Here is a 5565-nt window from a genome sequence, read left to right on the forward strand (position 1 = left end):
GGTCTGTAGAGAAGGGAGTTGTGTTTTGAATATTTCCGAAGTTCGCCGGAAACTGGCAAATTTTACGACCAAATTCCGGCCAATTCAGGGACTGTTAGGTTGATTTGTTGGCATGGGTGTGTTCCTGGTGAAGTGTAGTTGTGATCTGGAGGTGGTGGTTACCTGATCACCCCTGGATCGTGTTCTCCGGCGAGACAGGTTGTTTTCCGGCGACACCTTGTAAAAATTGCAGTTTGGTACCTGAACTTTTGAGGACGATAGAGTTAGGTCCCTGAAATTTCTAGACTTTGCAAATTTAGGATTCCTGTTTTATAAATGTTTAAAAATCATATTTTCTATTTATTTTTATTAGGAAAATTCATTTTTAATTTCTGAAAATTATAAAAACTATTATTTTAATTCCGAAAATTATTTTTAATTCAAAAATAAATCTGAATTATTTAGTTAATTAATTTCAGTTAATTTTTAATTGATTAATTGGTCAATAAATTCGAAAATTAATTGATTAATTGATTTAATTAATTATTAATTGATTTTAATTAATTATTTAATTAGATTTAATTTTTTAAAAATGATCTAAAAATTCCGAAAAATAGTTTCGACCTTTAAAATATTATATTAAATTATTTCCAAGGCTCGATAATTATTATGAAATTGTTTTGAAGCCAGAATTGGCTAACCGAACCCTGTTTATTAACCCGAAATTGATCCAACGACCCGTTTTAATTCCAAAAAATGTTTTAAAAATCATTTTAAATACCAGAAAGCCTATTTATGACCCGAAACTTCTTTATAAATGACATGTCATTTATTATGTGAGGTATTATGTGTTATATGTGATTTGTTGGTTGACTGCGGTCTCTATATTCGATGTGTACTTGTTTATTGCATAACTTTCAATCCGTTAATCGGATTAGGGTAAAATGAAGGGTAGATAGAAGTATATGTTGAATGGAATCGTATGAGTTCATTATTGATAGATGCTTATGATATGTGAGCAGAAGAGGCAAAACATAGGAAAGGGAAAAAGGTAGTTGAGGAATAAGGCGGTTGAGATTGGAAGCAAGTACAGTGTAGTAAGCTAACACCAGGCAAGGGTTCTGAACTTTCTCGAGATATTGTAGTGATTGATAGTCCTGTTCTAAATTGCAAGTGCTTTGAAGCACTAAAACCCAAACCCTGGTTCCAGTTTTGATCTTGAGCCGTAAACCTGATTATTTCTAGACCAATGATTATTGTATACCTAAACCCGAACCACAAATATACAATATCATTCTGCAAATACATACAAACTATATACCAAACTCTGAATCGAATTATCTTCACACTCAAACCATTTTATCCTATGCTTTGAAAGGCAAAATCCTTGAAACCTTGAAACATTGATTCCTTTGTTATCCAATTCTTTCATTGCGCAACAGCTAAGATTTGAAAATGCCATACTGATCCTTATGAACTCTGAAACCATTTCATTATGAAACATCCAATGTTGTTAATGATTCTGTTTATTGTTTATTATTGCTTATTCTGTTATTATGCTAGAATTGGATTGATTTTATAAAAATTGTCGACCAGATTCGTGGTCAGACCATATAATGGTCAAATTAGGCCAATATGTGCCTTGGATCCAGTAGTTAGAGCAATGATGTGTGCTTTGCTCGGGGTTAGTGCGTGACTGATCAGCAGCCTAACCTTGGTTTTTAAAATGAAAGTATAATGTCCAATTCTAAATTATAATTCATTGTTCACTTGATATCGTAACCATTTTCACCTGATGATCATTATTCTCAGTTTTGTCATTGTGACTTGCTGAGCTAGTTAGCTCATTTGTGCGATGTTGTTTATGTTCTTTTCCAGTTAAGAAGGAACAGGTTGGTAACGAGGATCCCCAGTCCAGCGCGAGAGCTAGGGGTTCAGGTTGATCGAGCTGAGCTAGTAGGCTTCTTTTGGGATATTATAAGTTTGTAAAAGTTTGTAATAATGTTTAATACTCAGTTCTGAGTTTGGATAGTTGGGATTTGAACGGTTTATAATATAAGTGTGGGTTCAGCTTGTGTGCATACTTTAACCTGTTTTGGTTCGTGGTAGTTGGTAAGTAGGGTCACTGCATATTATTATTATCTTTATTATTGTTATAAGCAAGTTATAAATAAGGTGTGTGTATGGACCCCAAACTTTTGACCCGGGTTTGGAGGGCGCCACACTTATGCAATAATACCCATATAATGAGCGTTAGGTTAGCGGATCCCAGACTATAAAATCCTTAGGTCACTAGGCACAAAGTCCCCTAAAACTTAATAACTCGAGTATTAAAGAGCTCACTCATGATCAATTATGCATAAATACATACTTTTTTTTGTTTTTTGTTTTTTCTCTCTTTTTTTATTTTCTTTTTTTTGAACAATTTCTGAATGAGTGTGTTACGCTCCATCTCATTCAATCATAGACTACTCATAAAACTATGAGTCGGCTACTAGCCATTTGATGCCTAGCCTTATTCACAACTAGCACTGAAATCCAAGTTTTTCTCCACACAAAAAATCAGTATTTTTATGTTATTTTGAGAATATCACAAATTTTAAATATAACCAAGCGATTAAATCTAAACGACAAACAAGTATGATCATGATCTAGATCAAAAGCAACTCTATAAGACTTTGTGAAAATATTGGTTTCTGGCATGCAAATCAATTCAATAGGACTTAAGTAGCCCTCTATTCATCATTACTAGACTCATACCAATATCAACCAATAAATCAGAAATAGCTCAACCTAAGGGATCATGTTAGATGTATGCAAATGCAACTACATGGACTCACATAATAACAAGAACAAAAATGCAAACAAATATGTCTTAAACAATCTTGCAAAAATACGAATAAAATAAAACTAAACATGCAACATGAATCTATATAAATTATATGGACACAACACACGCTACTAATCCTAATGTTATCACTCCAAAACGTAAAATTTTCAATGTCTACATTGAAGGTAATAATAAGGATTCAGGCATACCTACTTGTCAGGAAGATCACCCTCCTTGGGTGGAGGATCAAGTGGCCAATAAACCTCGACACAAGTGTCTCGGGAAATAGTACCGAGAGCGTGTGTCAAATCTGCAGCAAAATGATGGTGAATGTCATGCATTGCCTCCATATGCCTAGTCAATCGCCTGTACTGCCCATCACCAACACCAGTCTTATCAACTGCTTGCTGCGTATGAGAAGAACCCTCTGTAGGCACGGGAGGATCCATGCAGCCACTGTCTATATCATCAAAAATATATCCCAACCTCTTATCATGGGGTGCACCTAAGAATGAATAACTCAAGTAATCTGGCAGTCAGTTGAGCTCAAGTCTGGGAGCTTCTACAATAGATGGTTTAAAACGCTCCTAGGAAATTTTCAGCTCTGCTAACCCAAGAGAATCGAATGGCATATCCAATTTCCTCTTCCACGAAAGTGCATTCAAAACCTATATTTGCTTTGCTCCTTCTTCATCATCAATAACTGATTCCCCTATAAAGGATCTCTCTAAAGTATCTGACTTTGGCAATTGCTCAGGCTCTGAATTCATGACAGAGTCGACCCACTCTACTTTAAAGCACTCATCTTTAGTTGTGAGTAACTTTATTGCCTTGAACACATTAAAAGTGACCTTTTGATCATGAACCTTCATCATAAGCTCTCCTTTTTGCACATCGATCATAGTTCGTCCAGTAGCTAAGAATGGTCTCCCCAAGATAATAGGAATCTTCTTATCTTCCTCGAAATCAAAAATTATAAAGTCAGCAGGGAAGATGAGTTTATCTAGCTTGACCAAGATATCCTCCACTATACCACGTGGATAAGCGATGGAACGATCAACTAGTTGAAATAACATGCATATTGGTTTCGGATCAGGAATACCATGCTTCTTGAAGATAGATAAGGGCATCAAATTGATGCTAGCTCCCAAATCACTCAAACACTTGTTGAATGACAAGTTTCTAATATTGCAAGGAATAATGAAGCTTCCAGGATCTTTTAGCTTCGGAGGCAACTTCTGTTGCAGCACAACACTGCATTTCTCCGTAAGAGCAACGGTCTCTAAGTCATCGAGCTTCACTTTCCGAGAGAGAATACCTTTCATAAACTTTACATAGCTAGGAATTTGTTCAAGAGCTTCTGCGAAAGGTATGTTGATATGAAGTTTCTTGAACACCTCCAGAAACTTAGCAAATTGCTTCTCCAACTTTTGCTTCTACAACCTTTTAGGAAAACGAGATGGAGGATATACCTGTTTCTCCCCTGTATTACCCTCAGGAGGAGTGTGTTCCACAGTTTTCTTCCTTGGTTCCACCTTGGCATCCCTCAGGACTTCTTCTTTAGCCACAACTTCATTTTCTAAAATTTGAGATTTTTCAGGCTCTTTGTCTTGCTGAATTTTGGGGCTTGCGACCATTCCAGACTCAAGGTGATGGCGTTCACCTATTCTTTAACTTCCCTCTTGCCTGGATTGGCTTCTGTATCACTAGAAAGCGTTCCTGGTGGTCGATTCAATAAGTTATTAGCAATTTGCCCTATTTGGTCCTCTAGAGTCTTGATAGAAACCGTCTGGCTTTAGCATATAAGAGCCTCGTTTTTGCACATAAACCTCAACTCCTCCAATTCAGATTTTTATTCGAATATTGACCTGCACCTCCATGAGTTTGTTGTTGAAGTTGGAGTTTTTGTATTGGTACAAATTGTTGTTAAAAACTAGGAGGATCGAATTGCTTGTTTCCAAACTGCTGGAACGGCTATTGTATCGCATTCTGATTGTTGCTCCAGCTGAAGTTAGGATGATTCTAGTTGTCAGGATGATAAGTGTCTGGAACTGGTTGCTGCGATCTCTGAAAGTTGCTCACACACTGAGCTGATTCATTAGATATAGCGCATTGCTCCGTCACATGCGAACCTGCACACATCTCAGAAACACTGTTTATCTGATTAACACCATATTTAGCCAGAGAATCGATATTCATAGACAATGCCTTTAGTTGAGCAGTGATAACCGTAGCTGTATCCACTTCAAGAACTCCTGATACCTTGCAATGTGGCAATCTATGGGTTGGATATTGATATTCATTAGAAGCCATCAGTTCAATTAGATCATAAGCTTCCTCATAGCTCTTTACCCATAATGCTTCACCTGCTACAGCGTCAAGCATGGGTCTTGACTGTGCTCCCAACCCGTTATAGAAGCAATTAATGATCATCCAATCAAGAATTCTTTGATGAGGATACTTCCTAAGCATCTCCTTGTAGCGCTCCCAAGCTTCACATAAAGATTCTCCCATTTGTTATGCAAATTGAGTAAGAGCATTCCTTATTGCAGCTGTCTTTTCCATAGGAAAGAATTTAGTGAGAAACTTTTGAGCGAGATCTTCCCATGTAGTAATCAAACCAGATGGTAGAAAGTGTAACCAGCTCTTAGCCTTGCCCCTCAGGAGAATGAAAGCAGTCTCAGTTTCACTGAATCCTCAGACACACCATTGAACCTCAAGGTTTCGCAGATCTCTATGAAATCCTTAATGTGCAT

The 5565-nt window shown here is 36.9% G+C and overlaps 1 non-coding gene across 1 annotated transcript; it reads left to right on the forward strand.

Moving 5' to 3' along the window:
- Window positions 1–5252: 5252 nt before the first annotated feature.
- On the forward strand, window positions 5253–5357 carry LOC141681426 (small nucleolar RNA R71). Its single transcript, XR_012558862.1, has one exon. It is a non-coding gene; the product is annotated as a small nucleolar RNA R71 (small nucleolar RNA).
- The last annotated feature ends 208 nt before the right edge of the window (window positions 5358–5565 follow it).

Source organism: Apium graveolens, chromosome 8 (genome assembly GCF_009905375.1).
Source record: "Apium graveolens cultivar Ventura chromosome 8, ASM990537v1, whole genome shotgun sequence".
NCBI lineage: Eukaryota > Viridiplantae > Streptophyta > Magnoliopsida > Apiales > Apiaceae > Apium > Apium graveolens.